This window comes from Peromyscus leucopus, chromosome 5 (genome assembly GCF_004664715.2).
Source record: "Peromyscus leucopus breed LL Stock chromosome 5, UCI_PerLeu_2.1, whole genome shotgun sequence".
Lineage (NCBI taxonomy): Eukaryota > Metazoa > Chordata > Mammalia > Rodentia > Cricetidae > Peromyscus > Peromyscus leucopus.
Window position 1 is genome coordinate 300188 of NC_051067.1, and position 20529 is coordinate 320716.

Here is a 20529-nt window from a genome sequence, read left to right on the forward strand (position 1 = left end):
CCATTGACATTTTGTGGTTTTATTTTTGTTCAGTTTAAGGAATGGATTCCATTTTTCTCAATTTCTCTTGCACCCAAGGCAATTAATCTGTCAATCAAGAACCTACATTTCCAAACACTTTCCTTAGTGAAAGAGAAGTGATTTGCAGAGTTCTTGTGCAAAAGTAGCTTAGTGAAAACAATTAATAAGCCATGAATGGCTTAAGAGATACTGCTTATATTACTGAGACATTAAAATTAATTTTTTTCTATTTTTTATTAAGAAATTTTCTACTCACTCTACATACCACCCACAGATCCTACCTACTCCCTACTCCCATCTCCCAGCCCTCCCTCCCAAGCCACCCCACATCCCCACATCTCCCAAATCAAGGTCTCCCATGGGGAGTAAGCAGAGCCCGGCACACTGAGCCTAGGCAGTTCCAAGCCCTGTCCCACTGTACTAAGGCTTCGCAAGGCGCCACACCACAAGCACTGGATTCCAAAAAGCCTGCCTATGCACCAGGGACAGATCCCGATCCCCCTGCCTGGGTGCTCCCCAAACAGTTCGAGCCAAATAACTGTCTTCCATTAAAATTAATTTTAAGGAAGACTTTTGAGAGTAATTTCAAAGCTGTTTTCACAAGGAAAAGACAGAAAGTAGATACAGCTATTATTTCTCCAAGATAACCCTTTTGTGGGACCGTGTGGTACCAATTACTGGGAGCCTGTGGGTTTAAGGTTTAGAGGACAGAAGATTTCCTCTGAGAGAGAGAGAGAGAGAGAGAGAGAGAGAGAGAGAGAGAGAGAGAGAGAGAGAGAGAGAGAGAGAGAAGGAGAAGATTCTACCAAGTGCTACTTCCCTGGAGTTACTTCTTTGCACAGTTATCTGTAATGAGATTTACCACTTAGCTTCCTGAAGGACCAGACCAAGATGATGGTAGTAAGGTACCTCAAGGTGAAAACTTCAAGAGACAGTAATCCAGATTCATAATATTTTAATGCATTGTTGGCAAAAATAAAATTTAATAGAAAAGGGGGTGGGGTTGAGCATCACAGACAACAAAACAAAAACCTTATTAAAGACAGATTCTGATTTGAACAACCCACTCTCATCAGCCTTGCCTACCCCTGACCTGACCCCTGAGCTTTCTGATAGAGATCATGCAAAGTAGAAGTGTGTGCCTTTGCAAGCACCTGTAGAGTCTTTCTGGCCCATCTGTTTTGAGTTGAAATAAAGCAGAATTTTCTCTGGCTGCACTCCCTGTGGTCTGTCAGCCAGGTGACAACACCCAGCCTTTGTAACCCCAGGCCCTAGTATGGCAGTGGGGGTCACAGTATGAGTCAGGTGATTCCCAGCACCCAGTGCCTGCATCCAAGTGGGAGAGAAGGCTGCAGGTATGACCCTGAGGAGAGCTGGCTTATACATACCTCTGGGACAGGTGGGAAGACACAGCCTGGAGCTGGAGAGGCAGTCTGTCGCGAGGTGGCAGTCCCTGCACACTCTTGCGGGGAACCGGGAGAGCATGCAGCTGCAGGAGAGGCTCCAGCTTCTGTGTAGCCAGTGGAGGGCTAGCTGCATGAGTAGCAGGAGCAGAGTCAGCAAGCAGGAAAGACCGTCAGAACATAGGCGGGACACTGAGCCTCACTCAAGCAGCTGCTGCTTTCTTTAGATTTTCTGGGAGCCCACAGTGAGCATGTGTTGCTGCTGCCGCTGCTGCTGTATGCTCAGACCGGGCCCCTAGTAGCAGCAGGAGATGCAGGTAAGAACAGCGAAATGCTTAAAACTTGAACTAAGCTATCTGGAAAACTTTGCATTTAATTCCTGTTCATATTTGGACCTGGAATAGCAGAGCATAGGCCTGGGAAAAATAAAGAACCTTTCAAATAAACCCTATTGAGTTGCAACCTGAAAAATAGAATTTATTTACAATGGTCTTTCCTCTTCTGAGAGGGTCTAAAATATATAATGTATATATTTTATTTATATATATTTTATTTATATATCTGAATAGTCATTGAGCAAGTGAATGTTTTCATAAAAACAAAAAGAACAGTGTAGTTAGAAATTAATTGGCCAATGCTATCATTTATTCCCTTTGAGGACTGGAACAATTTCAAAGAATTAAGTCCATCAGAGAAATGACTGGCAGGCATTACATCATCCTGCATCAGTTTAGCTGCTGTTAGCTTACAGTTTTGTAGATCTTGGCAGCTTCAGAGTTAAGATGCTAATTAACTCTTAAGTACTGCAAAGATGGAGCACCTGTAAGCCAGCCTAAATTTTATAGGCCAAATTTAAAACCCATTGCTCAGGGAAAAAAAGCACTTGGGTATTCCCTTAACAGAAGAGTTTGTTTCTAATAGTAAAAAAATTCTTTCTTAAAGACAAAACTTTGCTAGTCATTCTCTACATGCCAACATTTTACATTTTAAAAATTTATGATTGGGTGCTGTGTTTTTGATTTGGCAAAAATCTAGTAAGTTTTTATTTGTAGAATGGTCAGTATTCTAGTGCAATAATGATATTCTAGACAGTTCAGAAAACCCTAATACTTTTAATTTTATCATAAATGAAAATGTAAAAATGTGCTTAAATTAAAATTCTACTGATTTAATCCAACTATGAGTTAAGAATTTTTAAAAAATGTATTTCTTCTTGAATTAAAAATAACTTAAAAATCAAGGTTCTTTTTTTCTTTGACAATCTGATACATGTATAGAATGTATTCTAGTTCATCTCCCCAGCACATCCCTATCAACCATCCCCCTTTCCTGCTGGTCCCTTTCCCAGACTCATGACGTTTGGGTTGATTTTGTTGCCTATTTAGTTTAATCATGAACATCTGTCACCACTTGATTGGTTGGAACTATTCATATTTTACTCTGTTCTCAGCTTCTACTCCTTCCAGTCCAAATATCTTCAACTCAACTAAGTTGAGTTGTCATATTTAGAAATACATATCACTAAAGGGCAGGATTCCTTGGAGGCAGCTTTCAGCATGCAACTCAACCCTCCTTAAGAAGTTTGCCATATCCAGGATTCTTTATTCCCTAAATCCTCAAGCCAGAGTAATTCCCAAGTCTGATAGTGCAGTCTTATACTGTAAACCAATGCCTTGCTCATCCAATAATTTGTATCAATTTACAAGTATTTATCCCACACTTTATATAAATTACAAAGCATTTAAAGTTTAATTTTGTTTCATGAGAATGATTTATTAACAAAACAAAGACAATTAGATTGGACCAAATTTGATGAGTACTATAACAGAACCTGTGAAGAAGAAATGAAGTACTTATAGAAAAAAAAAGTATAGTAAAGTAATTCAATAATCAACTGGTAGAATATACAACAATAAATCACTAGAGGGCACTCTTAATATTTGGTAAAGGGCTTCAAAAAGCCTTGGTTTGAGAAAAAGAACAGCGGTGAGCAGGAGATGTTAGCCCCACCTTACCCAGTTTTGTTTCATAGTTGAGATTACTTATCACTTTCAGGATTAGTTGTATTGACAATACTTTGCTTATAATCCAATGGGAGGATTAAGAAGCCAACAGAAGCTAAGCGGGTTTTGTTTGTTTGTTTGTTTGTTTTGTTTTTTGTTTTTTGTTTTTTTTTTTTTTCATGAGCACTCTGGGAAGGATAGCAAGCATCTGATATGAACTGTGTTGAACACATGGACACATGTTCAAATGAGCTTGCCAATGAACTTGTTGATCCTGGCCAGGCACTGGATGGCACTTAAAAATTTCCGTACTAATGTTGTGAGATTTTCTTTTGTAGTTGACAAAGTTTTAGTGTTCTCATATTCAGTATTTTCTTATTTATTCTGAATTACCTTTTAGACTGAATAATTCTTCCAGATTAAACTATACAATCAATAAAAATGAGACTATCTTGAGTACAGTAAAAAAGTCAATATAGACATTTGAAAAATCTCCTTCCTGTGTAGACATCATGACCTCTTGACACTATGTTCAACTGGTTTTCCAGTAACAAAACTAGTCACCCACCAGGCATGAGATGAGGTCATCAGAAGAGTATGCTAAACATTTAGCATTTTAGAGATTCTGTGCATTTTATTTGAATGTTAGTTAACCTGACTATTACATGGGGGAAATTTTAGGTTAAGAAAGTACAACTTAAAGAGAACTCTTCATATCTTAAATCTGAATAGTTCTCCTTTTTGTCTTATCTGTTTTGTTGTTGTTGTTGTTGTTTGATGTCTAGTCTGAAATTTTCCTATATCATTCTCTGTTTCTGAAGATAAAATGCTCAGGGCAAACTTCATTCTTCACACTTTAGGATAGTTCCTGATAAGAGAAAAGCACTATGTAAGTCACCTGTTTTTCTTCAAAAAGTGGATTTTCTTATGGAATTTGAAGGACAGACCCTAAGAGAATTTTGTACTTTATTTGCTCTGTTTCCTCTGCTCTTCATTCTTTCACTATCTACTAAGGATCTGAACCAAGTCCTGACTGCATCTCTTCATGCTGTGGCTATCTCTGTGCTATTATCATTTCTTTCATCACACCAGAACATCATGGTGATGGGTAGAAGGAGTAATGCAGTAGGGTATGGCCTCATTTTTATCTTAGTTTGAACAAAATTGGTGCCCATCAATGGGCCTGTTTTTCCTCATGATTTATCTTAGAGCTCCCTTTCCTGTTCAGTTACTTTGTCTTCATACCTAGGAAAGTTCACTTAGTATCCATATATTACCTAAAGAGTATAGGAAGAGTAACGAAAAGAATTCAGCTCTGGCTGCCAAGCCTAAAAAATACATAACAAAATAGTTGAGTGATCTTCACATAAATGCCTACAATCAGTAAAATGCTTAGTGAAATAAATCACTGTAACTCTTTTTTTTATCGATTTTTTGGTTTAAGGAAGAGTAACTTTTCAGTGGGTTGGCTTAGTCATTGCACAGCTAAACTATTTAAATTTTTTCCTTTTTTTTCTCTAAATAATTTTGTTTTTCAAGATCATATGTCAGGCTGGGAAAAGAAAGACAACTGAGTCAGAGTGCTCATTTAGGAAGAAAATGCATTTAAGACATGATATAGGGATGCATGACAGGAAACTTGCCCACTATAGTATAGAGATAATTATTTTAGCAGAAGCTTCAATTTTGACCCTTTAATAATATCATTCTTAAAATTGTTTTGCTGATGATTAATAGACTTAGTTTAATGTCAAATGGTACTTGTCTTAGCTCCCTTTTACTGCCAAAATAAAATGTCCCAGTAAAAGCAATTTAATAAAGGATTTATTTTGTCTTGTAGTTCAAGGGTAGAATCCTTCATGGTGAGGAAATGAAGGCAGCAGGAGCTTGAAGCAGATGGTCTTATTATATTCATAATCAGGAAAAGAGAGCGATTAATGCTGGTGCTCAGTTCATTTTTTTCTGATTTATACATCCCAAGATTCCCACATAGGGAATGTTCTCAGCTGCAGCAGTGGTGGGACATGAGGTGGTAACACTGGTGGTGGTCTATGGAGAAAATTGTCAGAGGCTGAGTGGAGTAAGGAGAGGCCTTCTAGACTGAAGGTTAAGTAAGAAAGCTCCAAAAAGAAATGATGGGCATGATGCTGGGTTGGATGCTTATATGAAGGATGCAATCAGGAACCAGTGAAACTGGAACTGAACTGTAGAACTATAACCAACATGACTGTGATGGTTGACTGTGGTTCAATAGAAGAATATCTTTGTTGTAGAAAATAGGCTCAGTGTGCTGGGCTCTGCTGACTCCCCAAGAGAGAACTCGATTTGGGGGGTGTGGGGGTACGGGGTGGCTTGGGAAAGAGGGCTGGGGGTGGGAGGAGGGGGGATCTGTGGATAGTATGTGGAGTGAGTAGAAAATTTCTTAATAAAGAAAAATGAAAGAAAAAAATAAATAAAAAAAAGGAAAATGCTCACTAAGGCATTCAGGAGTGATGGGGTGCTTCTACCTTCTGTGTGTTTTGAGATTGGCTGAAAATTGTGTGTGCTCCTTTGGTTAAAAACATGTAAGACCAAATTTAAAGGAGTCATATGACAGCAGAATTACTCTAATAAATAAATAAATTTGGCACTGGAGAGATGGCTCAGAGGTTATGGGGGTATACTCCTCTTGTAGAGGACCTGAGTTTGGTACCCAGAACTCATATTTGGTGGCTTACAACCACTTTTAGACCCATCAGCCTTCTTGGACCAGTGAGACATGGTGTTTGAAAACACCCGGTCACAATATCATTGTGTTCTTGCTAAATCTGCTCTATCACTATATAAAATAATTTCTTTCCTATTTGATATGTAAAACATAAAGCTGTTTCTCAGACAATTTAATATCCTGCCAAATATGATGTGATAGCACACAAAAATAATGTATAAAAGGCATTACATATGATTATGGTCTTGACTGGATTGCAGTGGGTGTAGATTTCTAAAGAATGGGGAGTTAATTTGATTAAAAATTCATGATGAAAATACTTTTCTGGTAACAAAGGTGGAAGAATTTCCTAAAACAGGACCAAAATGATTTTGTTTCTATTCTAGTTAATGATCACCTTTATAATTTCATGGAGAGTGATTGAATTCATCTAACAATGGACACTTTGAAATATTTTTAATTTTATAGGTATAGGATACAATGTTAAATGGAAAAATAAACATTAATATAATGTTACAGAACTGTCTTCTTCTGTATGGGTATAATTCTTGTGCTAATTTGAACTGGTTTGAACATGGAAAAAATCTGCACCTAATTAAAAAAAGCCTTCAGCATATGAGATTTTATAGAATAGGTTATTACAAAGCCTAAAATATGCAAACATTTCTAAAACTGAGGAAAAGTTTGGGATTCTCCAATCAAAAGATTTGTTTAGCTTTAAGAAAAGTAACCAGTTTACCTCCTTCTGTTGTTGCTGCTATGAGGGGCCAGTCTCCAGGCAGCACCAGGGTATGCAAAATTTCCACTAATGTGGGGATTGCTAGACTTTTTCTTGCTGAGGGGTAAATAATGAAACACATGATTTCTGGTAGTAACTTTCTCTTTTACTTTATCTTAAAAAAATCTCTTTCTGAAAATCTCTCATCTCCACACAGCTACATTCTTTACATACAGCTATATATCTCTCTTTACATACATGCATCTCTTTTCCTGCACAGCCGTATATTTCTATATACAGTTATAGCCCTTTTTATATAGCTCCACATCTCTCTTCTATATACATTTCTTCTCTCTGCTTTGCTACATTCCTTTACACACTACTATATCATTCACTCACTCACTCTCTCACTCACTCTCCTCTACGCACACATTTCTGCCCTACATACACATCTCTTTTCTCTACAGCTTCATCTTCCTTGTCTCCACACAGATACAAATCTCCACACATTCTCTCTCTACACACTCAGCTACTACTTCAATGTACACACACACACACACACACACACACACACACACACACACACACATACACATACCAACAGTCAACTCTGGACAATTATGAGTTATATATACAGGGTCTGACCCATTCTCACAACACATGATAAATCACACAGTTTCTGTCAGGCTAGGGAGGTCACACTGACCTGCCAGTGAGTAATGCTTAGCTGTGCACATAGCTCTAAGTGGTCAGGGTTCCCAGATAGAAAGTGACATTCAAATTCAGGACTTAAACAATAAACTGTTAACTGGTTGAACCATGAGATTAGGAGTATATGCAGAAAGTCAACCACTGAGAGGACCGGTACAGGGAGCCATGTTTCAGTGTTATTAGCCTGACTTTGCTTCAACAGATACCTGGGAATTTGTCCTTAAGCAAATTGCCTCCAGGGGTAACTTAGTTTATGTTGAATTTGCTCTGAGGTCTTAGCAAACTGTGTAAAATGCTGTTTTTGTAGCTGAGAATTTACCTATGTCAGTCTGAGTTAAGAAAAATATTCTAGTATTATTTCTGTTAATCAAAATTATGCAACTTAAGTAGAAATCATATTCCTGACCATCCACAGCTATAAGTGTGCCCAATAGATGGAATATATACATGAGATAAACACCCAAGCAGAAGGAAAACACCCATAGCAGTTTTTAGGGAAGAAATGTAGTGGCACATAAGAAAAATTACAGACAGAAACAAATGGATTCAGAGTCAATGGCCCCTACGATCTTTGCCAAGTAGGGGCTCCCCATCAAAGAAGTATTCATCTGATAGGTCGACTTGTTGAATATCAGTTGTTATCTGCTGTATTTTCTTGTGGCCTCTGATAAAGCCATTGCTACCAGCAGCTTTCAGCATGTCCTCATTGTCTATCAACAATTTTAGGAGCCCAAATCATCTTCTAAAATTATAATAAAACTATAAAAAGTGCCACATAAATATTCAGAGAGTGTGAGCAACAATGTGATAATGACTTGTTATTGTTTTGCATAAAAATCAGCATAAGATACTTATTAATAAAGCCTGGCCTCTCAATGATTTATTTCAGCGTGATAATGAATTATACTGAACAAACACCACTTTTTCTTGTTTTTCTTGGGAACAACAAATGAAATTTATTTTAAAAACTGGTTAAATGCATTGGGAAACCATTCTCTTGGTTTCTTCTTAGTTTGGGAGTGAGACATTATCGTTTTAAGGTTGTTTGCAGAACCACAGCAAACGACGTTTGATGCTTACTAATGATAAAAAGAAAATAAAGTAAAGTTCCCTGAATTCAAGGTTCCTTTTCTGAATTGAAAACCACTGTTTGTACAGACATCTGTGGTGCCCATCTGCTATCACCTTTGGGACCTGGAAGCAAGGGAATTTATGCAGACATGTTTGCTCTGCTGTGATGAATAAGGTCATTTTCTTTTACCTGAAAGTCTTTGACTGGTACGTAGGAGACTGACAGGCTAAGTGTTTAGCTTATATGTAGGGAAAAATAGGAGACTTTACAGTGCTCCACAACACTTGTCTGTGAAATGATCTTCTGCTTTGCAGCTGTAATTTAACATAAAATAGGAAATGGTCAGGAGCTATTACCTATATACTAGCAAACATTTTATGTAAAAGACATTTGTTGTTTCAGGTATCACAGTTGATGTTGTCTTGAGATGAGGCAAGGAACTCTCTATTTAATAGCAGGGCTGGGTCTAATGCACACATTTCATCCAGTTTTCTTGCAGATAAAGTCCTGCTATGACAAAGTTCATCTCATTAGACACTAGAGTTGTTAAGTTTGTGTGTGGTGTAGTATGTGTGTGGTAAGGTGTGTATACATACATGTATGTGTGTGTGGTGTGATGTGTGTGTATATGGTCATGTGATATGTGGGGGGATTGTGTGTGTGTGTGTATGTGTGTGTGTTGTATGTATATGTATGTGTGTAGGGTGAGGAAGGAGATTGGTGTATGGGTATATATGTGTGTGTAGTATGGTGTGGTGTGAGTGTGTAGCTTGTGAATGTTGTACATGACACAGATATCCTTTCCTTCTTTGCTCCCTGTAGCATGTATATGTTTAAGTTTGCTAGTATAGATTATGCCATTACTTTAAAATGCCAGCCGTATTCACTTGTGAAAAATCTGTTGTCCTAATTAGTTTCCCCTGAAGGCTTAGCTTGTGGGAAATGTTCAGGTAGTCTATTCTGGAAAGTTACCTCATAAATGAGGAGTGAGGACTAGTAAAAAACAGAATGTAAAGGAAGAAAAAGTTGATGTAAAGGAGTTTCACTGAGCTAGTCATTGCTGCAGGCAGTTGGGCTTGATCTCCTTGGGAATACTTCGAAGTCAGTGAAGCACTTCTCAGAACTGCCTTCTTGAGAGACAGAAGGAGGATCACTTCTCCCTACCCTGTCATGAGATAGAGCTATTCCTCCTTGTCTTAGTAGTGAGATGCTACTGGGTATTTGCAGGTATCCTAGGATGTATCTAAGGTGTCAAGCAAGAGGATGTGTTTCTTGGAATTGCAAGATATGCCACCATGTTGCGCATGAGTAGATGGGTAGCTGAACACTGAATCAGAGGTCAACCAATGAGACGTGACATAAGGTGCAGGAGGTGGCTTACCCGATGCTGTTTATAACTGGTCTTTGTTTGCAAAGTGTCTGTACATTCATTCAATTTTGATATACTTACACATTGATAGATTTTTTTCAATATTTAATTCAAGATCCTAGGAAAAGCAAACCAGAATCTTTATAGCTGATCTCTTTATTGTTTTCTGAGTTATGAATTCTCCTCCCCTTTCATCCTGCTTCACAGCAGTTTTCCCTCAGTCAGGCTTTAATTATTTTCTGCCACTATAGCTTTGCATATTCTGCCAATGTTTCCTGCAGTGACCATAATATATTTCCCTTAGAATGTTGTAGAGCAGGCATCACTGCTTGTGTGGTGTCTTTTCCAGCTATGCTTTCTTATTTTTATCTCGTATTTAATGGAAAAAAATCCATAAATCCTTGATGGACCTCTCATTTCACTGGGCATGGTACAATACTACATATGGATCACTTTTATTTTAAAATATGTCAAAATCACAAGACTGTGCCATATCTTAGAAGTATTTTTTATATGTTCAGAATGTAGCACAATACCCAGAACATAACTAGTATTCATAAGTAAAATTACCAGCTTGGCAATTTAACTGAGAACTTTCTTTACTGTTCTGTGAAATAATGCACCAGAGTGGATTGAATGGGTCACTGGCACAGGATGATGGGAATATGAGACCAAATGGGCCACAACATTAGAGCATTTAGGGTAGTAGATGAATAAAGCTGAAAAACTAACTTTGATATACATATATCTCTACTTTTACATCTGATATTTTCAATTAAAATACAGTTGCATTTATTTTCCATAAACATTATTTTTAGTTAGATGCAGAACCCCATCCAACCTGTCAAGGTCATTTAGATCCAGATTCTTCTCTTAACACTTCTCAGATTTCCTTAATAGTCACTGTACTAGTTAAGGAGTCTAGAGGTACACACACTCACACACACACACACACACACACACACACACACACACACACGCAGTTTATTATAAGCACTTGGCTCATGTGGTTACATCAAAATTAAGGATAATATGTCAGACTGGAGAGCAATACTCCTGTCTGAGGGCTATCAGGTAGAATAAGCTGGTGTGTCAGAAGTCTGAAAACTGATTACTGAAGAATTCTCTTACTTGAGGAAGTTTTTGTTTATTCAATCCCTAACTGATTAAAGGAGGACCACTGACATTATGGAGATCAATTTGTTTGACTGTATCAATTACACTGTCAATCTTTGGATAAATGTCTGGAATAAGCCATGGTATCCTAGTATGTGGGAGACTGAGGCAGGAAAATCTACAGTTCAAGGTCAGCCTGGGCTATCATAGTAAGACCCAGTCAAAACCAAACCACACCAAACCAAATCAAACCAAAAGCGAGCAAACAAAAATACCCACAATATTTGACCAAATATCTGGATACCCTTAGTTAGTCAAAATGATGGAGAAAACTGATATTCATAGCATGTGTACTTCAGTTGCATCAGATCACACTTAGAAGGAGCAAATGAACAAAATATCAATAGTTAAAGCTGCCATCTTCAGTACAATATTAATGCACCTTGCCCCCCAGATTCCCCTTGTGTCTCAGATCCTGTTCCCACAACCCAATTCAATGAGCTATCCTAGAACCTGTCTCATTATTCTGTGAAATGATGTATTTGGGTTGGAAGATGAAAAGATCTGAACTGTTAACCTTTCCTTGTGTCTTCACTATTCATCTTGGATTTCAGTTGCCTTTTGGATTTATGACACATTTTTTCATATCAGTATTTTCCTGTATGGATGGTGGGGACCAAACCAAACTTTGTCATTTCTATTTATGAATTTTGAGTAAATACAAGCAAAAGAGCAGGCATGCAATTTCTTTGGCTATGTTTTTCTTATGAGTATATAAAAAATGTTTTTCTTCATTTAGCTTTTTTTTTTCAAGTTAGTTCATTCTGAGCTTTATCTTTCTCTTTATATTACCTTCTTTGCGTGATTCATGATATTTTTATTTCCTTAGACACTTTAATCATTTCTGTCTTTTCCATGGGAATGTTTTCTAAGGGATTCATTATTTCATTTCATTTCTATGGTGATATTTTATTTGTACTAAAATGTGATTTGTATGTTAATAAATAAAGTTGCCTGGGGGTCAGAGCTAATAGCAAGCCTTAGCAGAAGCTGGGCATTGATGGTGCATGCCTTTAATCCCAGCTCTTGGGAGGCAAAGCTAAGCGGATCTCTGTGTGTTCAAGGATACAGCCAGCATGGAGATACACGCCTTTAATCTCAACACCAACCATAGAAGACCTGGAGGTCTGTACAGACAGGCAGTGACTGGGAGGTCATGTGGCTGGGTTTACAACCAATGAGAAGACAGAACAGAAACACTATAAAAAGACAGACACACAGGAAGTAGGTCTTTTTCGGAGAGGTAGTGCAACAGTGACAGTGAAGGGTAAGGTTTTTAGCTCTTAGCTGTTGCTCTGACCTCTTGGCTTTCATCTCTGTATTGGCTCTGTGTTTCTTATTGAATAAGACGGTTGGTTACATCTACACATTTCCCATTTGATGAACTGTTTTCCCATACCTAACAACAATGTTCCTTTATGTTGGTGTTCTGAGGACTACAAGGTAGGAGTAGAAGAATTCTCCCATTATGTGCCAAATGTTATCTTTTTCATTCAAATCTTATTTTCTCCTCTAGAGTCACATACCTTGTAATAATAAAGTTGCAATCGAGACACAAAACAAATGTCCACAGGATATGGAGTATTTGTCTGTTTTCCTGAATTTTTGAGTGCATACTTCTGAGATTTCAAACATTTCTCTGTTTTCAGGATTCCATTCTCGGCACAATAAATTTTGAGATGTCATTTGCTGGTTTTCTCTAGCATGTTTAAGCTATTTTTTAATAGCTCTTACAGAATAAAGTCCTTGGTCTTGATGTGTTGAAATCAGTGTGTTTGTTTATAACTTTATTTTTCTTAAGTCTCTTAGATGTCTGGAGATCCACAGGAACCTAATATCCTCATCCCACCTTTGCTTTGACAATTCTTTTTTTCCTTCTTTTTTAAAAATCTTTTTCATATGACACATCCTGACCACAGCCTCCCATCCCTCCACTCCTCTCAGTTCCCACCCCATGTCCCCCATATCCACTGCTTCTCCATTTCCCTTCAGAAAAGAGCAGGCCTCCCAGAGATATCAAATGAACATGACATAACAAGATGCAATAAGACTAGGCACAAATCCTCATATTAAGACTATGTGAGGCAAACCAGTAGGAGGAAAAGGATCCTAAGAGCAGACAAAGGAATCAGAGACACCCCACTCACACTGTTGGGAGCCCCACAAAAACTCCAAGCTAAACAACCATAACGTATGTATAAATGACCTAGTATAGACCTATGCAGATACCAAGACTGCTACTTTAGTCTCTGTGAGCCCCTATGAGCCCTGCTTAGTTGATTCTGTGGGTTGTGTTCTCATGGTATCCTCAACCCCTTGGGCTCTTACAATCCTTACTCCCCATTTCTATAAGGTTTGCCAGAGCACCACCTAATGTATGGCTGTGTCTCTGCAATCTGCTCTCATCATCTACCAGAGGAAGCCTCTCTGATGACAATTGGGCTAGGCACTGATCTATGAGTATAGCAGAATATCATTAGGAATAATTTCATTGACCTTTTTTGGTGGGGAGGGCAGTCATGTTTGGGTCTACCCTAGGTGTCTGAGCCTTCCAGCTTCCAGTTCCTGGCCATCCAGGCAGTGTCCAGCAAAGGTTCCCTCTTGTGGCATGGACCTCAAGTTAGACCAGCATAGGTTGGTCGCTATTGCACCAGCACATCTTGCAAGCAAGACAGGTTGGAGGTGGAAGGTTTTGTGGCAAGGTTGAAGTCTCAGATCTACCACTGTAAGCCTTGCTTGGATACAGAAGATGGCCAGTTAAGGCTATATACCCTCCATTACTAGGATTCCTCATTAGGGTCATCCTCATAGGTACCACTGCACTAGGTTTCTACTTTGCTTCCCAACACCCCCAATTCCAGTTATATCTCCCAGTACCTTCTCCCTCCATCTCTCCTTCCCCTACTTGATCCCCCCTGTTTCCATCCCATCTGCCTGGGAAATATAAAAGAAATGAATAATTTTCTAGATAGATACCATTTACTAAAGTTAAATAAAAATCAGATAAACAACTAAAATAGACCTATAACCCCTAAGGAAATAGAAGCAGTCATTAAAAGTTTCCCAACCAAAAAAGGCCCAGGGCTAGGCAGTTTTAACACAGAATTCTACTAGACTTTCAAAGAGGAATTAATGTCACTATTCCTTAAATTATTCCACAAAATAGAAACAAAAGGAACATTGCCAAATTCATTTTATGAGGCTACAATCACATATTCAAACCATACAAAGATTCAACAAAGAAAATTATAGACCAATTGGAATTACAGATTTTATGAACATAGATGAAAAAATACTCAACAAAATATTCACAAACCAAATCCAAGAATACATTAAAAAGATCATCTACCATGAACAAGTAGGCTTCATCCTCTTTCTTTAAGCTTTCTCTCTGAATTAAACTCCTTTTAACCTCACCCTTCATTTCCATGAAATTAATTCTTCAGATTCCCAAGACAAAGGACCTGTAGGCACTGACTCAGTGAAGACTTTGGTGATGATAAATGTTGGGCACCATACCTCCCAAATTGTAAAGAGAAATCAATTTTTCTTGTGAAGGGTCTCAAGAGAGAGTTGCCATTTAGATATTTGACTAGAAGCTTTTTATACAATTTATGGTAGAAAATGTAGAATGAACAAAGGAATTTCTATTGAAGGTGGTTAATTATTTGGGTATATCATGGGCTAAGCCAGTGGGAATCCACATGCTCTTGTCATATTCCCTTAGTCCAACCTAGGGGTTCCACAGCAGCCAGTGATAGACTGCTGAGACTGGCTTTGTTTTCCCAGAGCCCCATTCTTCCTCTTCTCTGGCTAGTGTGACTATTTCATATTCAGTGGCAAGCCCTCTTAGTTTTCTGCCTTAGTGTTCCTGATTTCATTTTAATTCTAATGTTCCTTTTAATCCTTGCATCTGTTTGTATCCTAATGGATTCAGGGCACAGCTGGAAGCTGGAGTTGAGCCTTAGAGTAGTAAGTAATGAGGAATAGCAGGGTGGGGGCATTCTAATACAAGGTTTCAAAGACATTGCATGACCAGTATTCATTGACTTGGGCACATGACATTTAGTAAATGGTGATAAAACCATCCCAATTAATGGAGGGAATTCATCTGAGAAATGCAGGATCCTACCATAGTGTGGTGGTAGTGAACAGGAACCAAATGGAAGAAGGTGCAGAGAGCTGAGAGATCACATTTGATCTTCAGAATACATTCAACAGAGGCCAATTTGCAATGTTTAAGACTCTTATTTGTGTGAGTTGTGCAATTCTGTATTTTTAAATGATCTCTACTATGGTGGTCTGTAAAGTGGTTAATAAACAGAGACTGTGAAAATTAGTTACCAAGCCTCAGGGGATCAATAAAGAGGTAGTGCAAAGATAGTGAGAACCTGAGTTTGGGGAAGAAGGGGTGAAACAGTGTCTTCTGAACATACCAGGGCCCCATGCACTCATGAACTCACAGCAGCTATGGCTTCCTATACAAGACCTTCATAAGAAAAAGCTAGTCAGTCAACCTTCCAACATAGAGGGAGGAAGGGACTTAGGAACCCTATCTTTAGATGAAGAACTATTAGTAAGTAGTTGATGTCTACTGGGAGAGGTAAATGTTTTAAGTGTTTGTTCATCTGTAAATCAACTACACTCTAGTGGATGGTTCCACATATATGCATAACAATTGTAGTTATAAAAAAAAATTAAAAGATGACATGAAGTTGGGAAGGGGTGAAATGGATCTGGAAGGAATTACAGGGAAGGGTTGGAGTTAAATATTATGTTAAAAAAGAATTAGTTACATAATTAACCTGAAGATCTAGGTAGGATATTGGTGATAATCATGATAAAGCTGTTGCTTATACAAGAATGATAATCCTTGGTGATTCATTAGCTGTGGACAAAAATACGGGTTAAAGACTAAGGACTGTATTGTTGCTGGAGGGCTTCTCTCCAGGTTCCCCAAGCCCCGCAGTCCCACAATCCACATATAAAATAATCACTCAGACGCTTATATCACTTATAAACTGTATGGCCGTGGCAGGCTTCTTGCTAACTGTTCTTATATCTTAAATTAACCCATTTTTATAAATCTATACCTTGCCACGTGGCTGGTGGCTTATCAGAGTCTTTACATGTTGCTTGTCCTGGTGGTGACTGCAGTGTCTTCCCCCTCAGCCTTCTGCTTCCCAGAATTTTCCTCTCTCCTTGTCCCACCTACTTCTGCCTGGTAACCTACTTCCTGCCTGGTCACTGGCCATCAGTGTTTTATTTATATAGAGCAATATCCACAGCACTTCCCGTTTTTTTCTTTTTTTAAAAAGGAAGGTTTTAACTTTAACATGGTAAAATTACATATAACAAAACAATTACCGAGCAAGAATTATAGTTACAATATTAAAGAAGATGTCCTATCTATCTTATATGTGTGAGTTTAAGGTTTTATAGCTAACTTATCTTTTATCATAACTGAGGAAATTACAACTATCTAGTTTTCAACCACATCAAAGACCTGAGAAGGAACATAATGGTACCTGAGAAATGGTAGATGGATGCAAGCAACTTTCGGGAATCTTGCAAAAGTAGACCAAGACAGCTGGCAGCCTGGACAGTCACCTAATGTTTCTCAGCATTGTTGGTGCATTTAAATTGGCTACAGTCCTAGAGTATCTGACAGACCATTTTTAGAAGCAGGAATTATGAGAGACCATCTTACCCTGTCTTGGCAGAGTACAGTGGTCGCTTTCCTTGTGTCCCGCTTGTCCAGAAAGGACAGCATTATATTTGTACTGTCAGCCATCAAGGCAAGGGCAGTTCTTTGCCCAGTAGGCCATTTTGTGCCAAAAAGACAAACTTCCAAATGGAAATGTCTTAGAAGCCCAACATTCTCTTGGGATCAATTGGTGCAGCCAGGAGCAATTGTGTCTCACGTCAACAGAATTCTAAGTTATTTAAATGCCATATTCTCTAGGTCTATGAAGTGTTTGAAGATTACCTGTCCATCTGACCTATGTATCTGTAAATATGGATAACCTAACTAACGTAACTATAGAGATGACAGGCATAGGTGACTATAAATCTATAAGTCTTATCTACTGAAATAACCTAAGGACTAAGGCTTCACATAAACAAGGTAAACAGTCTATAAGCAAATGTATTGTGAAGAACAATGACTTCAAAATTGTGACAATACACAAGATATTTATAACAGAAATAGGAATATATAGTGCGATATGCAATATGATACCGAATATCCTAAACAGAAGTAGAACATATATAAAGTATGACAGATATAAATTTACATTTGTATCAATATAAAAATGTTTCAAATAAGAGTAGAAATATATGTACATTATAACAAATATAGTTCTGTATTTGTATCAATATAAAAATTATCTTAAACAGGAGTATAAAGATAGTTTACATTTGTATCAACATATAAGAATCTATAACAGTGCAAATTATCTAAGGTTGCTATTTTACTAAATTTGTTTACTAGTATATACAATGATTTACCATGATATCTTATACCTATCCATTCCATTTCTTCTCCCCCCCCCTTTTTTTTTTTACAATACTGAGTCTAATATTTTCTTCTACCCCCAACCCTATAACCGTCATCCATAACCCTGAGAATTATGAAACCTAAGGGAGAAGGGGCGTCGTTTTCTTAGAATTGCTTCCTGCCATTTAGGGGGTGATGTTATCTCTGTTGGGTACTGTGAGAAAGCTCAGATAGTTAAATCTCAGTTAGACTAACTGTAGGTTCTGCAGCAAGTTTTAGAGTAATGGGTAAGATTGTCTGAAATTCTGGCAAGAAGTGTAGTATGATGATGATTACCATGGCATCATTCTGGATTGGGTAGAGTTGTTGTTGTTGGGGCCCCATCTTCCTTCTGGAAACTTCTGAGATTGCTATTGGAAAAACTTATTTGTTATCAAATATGGGAGGTTTGGATTTAAAGAGGACATAGCATGTAAGAAAGGATTCTGAGAAATCAAGAGTAGGGATGGAGAGAATTAGAATTTAGAAGACAATGGTCCCTTTTTATTGGTTTACTTCTGTCTCACACCAGAGGGCTCTTCTGATATGGGACTGAAGAATCTCTCAAACTTTTCTTTTAGCAATATTCTTGGGTTTAGAGAAGGAGTGAGCCAATTCCATCTCCAAACCCAGCTTGGCTTATAATTGAATTGGAACCACAACTTTTCTAGATTGATAGAGAGATAGATGTTAGACAGTGAGATTTTACCATGTGTAGATTGGTACCAATAGATTCTTCCTTTCTGCTGTAAACATCCAGATATCCAAGGCCTTATGAGTTTTGGAAGATGGGTATTTCCATTATCCTGGAAAGACAAAAACAGAACCCTACCCCACCCTTTGATTGTTAATTTTTCTTACAACTTGTAGAGATGTCACATTGGTGGATGATCTTTTACTTCTCTTCATCAAGGGGTTTTTCCTGTTCGAATCGAATTTTTATTAATTTTGTTGGTATCCATAGATTTTCTTCTCCTGCAGAAACAAAGGCAAAACCCCTTCCACAACGTAGAACATATCCAGGTTTCCATTCTGAGGTCAGTACATCCTTGAAATAAACTGGTTGGTTTAGCTCAGGAGTTTTGTCTGTCGTCCAATGTCTCTCCGCAGCTGTTGTTCCTTTCTCATTAGCATTGAGAAAATTCAAGGTTAATAAAGCACTATGCAGTCTATTCCTAGGAGTCATTGTTACCTGTTGCTGTTTATTTAGCATATCATTTAAAGTTCGATTGGATCTCTCTATGACTGCTTGGCCTGTGGGATTGTGTGGTATACCTGTAACATGCTTTATATTGTAATAAGCAAAGAATTGTCTCATTTTATTGGAGACATATGATGGGGCATTGTTTGTCTTAATTTGTACAGGTGTTCCCACGATGGCCATAACTTCTAATAGGTGTGTAATCACAGAATCAGCCTTTTCAGAACTCATAGGAGTTGCCCATTGAAATCCTGAATAGGTGTCAATGGTATGATGTACATACTTTAATCTTCCAAATTCTGCAAAATGAAACACATCCATCTGCCAAATTTCATTTCTTTGTATACCTTTTGGATTACTCCCTGCAGGTAATGGAGTTTGGTTATAGATGGAACAAGTAGGACATTTTTTCACAATATCCTTAGCCTGTTGCCAAGTGATGGAGAAATCCTTCTTTAAACCTTTGCTATTTACATGGTATTTCTTATGACATTCTGAGGCTTCTAGCACATTACCTATTAGTAACTGATCAATCTCATCATTACCTTGTGCTAAAGGTCCTGGCAGACCTGTATGGGATCTGATATGTGTTATATATATATGATGTTCCCTTTTTCTAATGATTTCCTGCAATTGTATGAATAATGAAGTTAATTCTGTATTATAAGGAATAAATTCAGCAGTTTCAATATGTTAAACAACTCTCTCTGCATATTGAGAGTCAGTGACTATATTGAGGGGTTCTGTGAAGTCCATCAGTACCATAAGAATGGCATACAGTTCTACCTTTTGTACAGAGCTATATGGACTTTGTACCACTTTACTTAAGTCTCCTGATTTATATCATGCTTTCCCTGATTTATTTGCATCAGTATAGAATGTGAGGACTCCAGAAATTGGCTTTTGTCGTACAATGTGAGGTAGGACCCATTCAGTCTTCTTTATGAATTCTATTCTCTTGCTTTTGGGATAGTGGTTGTTAATCTCTCCCAAAAAGTTACTGCAGGCTCTCTGCCAGTATTCATTATCTTTCCATAGTGATGAAATTTCCTCATTAGTTAATGGTACTGCAATTTCTGCTGGGTCCATTCCTGTCAACTGGCGAAGTCTTAATTTACCCTTTTGAATCAAATCAGAGATCTTTTCTATATAAGTCTTTAATTTCGTATTTGGTTTACGTGGTAGGAATATCCATTCCAATATAATATCTTCCCTCTGCATCAAAATACCTGTTGGGGAATGTCTGGAGGGGAATATGACACGAATGCATTTAAGTTCTGGATCCACACGATCCACATGTGCTTCTCGAATTGTCTTTTCTACTAGAGCCAATTCCTTCTCAACTTCGGCTGGTAATTCTCTTGGACTATTTAATTCTTTGTCCCCTTCTAGAGTATTAGCCAAATTTTGTAGTCCATCTTTGGGTATTCCCATGATACCCAGTAAGTTGGAAATGCTTCCTAATAACTTTTGAAAATCATTAAGAGTCTTCAATCTATCTCTTCTTAGTTGTACCTTTTGGGGTCTAATTTTTTGTAGCTCTATCTTATATCCTAAATAATTAATAGAATCTCCTCTTTGTATTTTTTCAGGAGCAATTTGCAGTCCCC

General features: G+C 37.8%; 1 protein-coding gene across 1 annotated transcript in view; it reads left to right on the forward strand.

Annotated features, from left to right (window-relative positions):
- Positions 1-1438: 1438 nt before the first annotated feature.
- The window catches only part of LOC114708431 (protein FAM240B-like), a 153399-nt gene continuing 134308 nt past the window's right edge, over positions 1439-20529 (forward strand). Inside the window, exon 1 of the mRNA XM_028891724.2 lies at positions 1439-1741. The gene's annotated coding sequence lies outside the window, so the exon portion shown is untranslated. The remainder of the gene's footprint in view (positions 1742-20529) is intronic.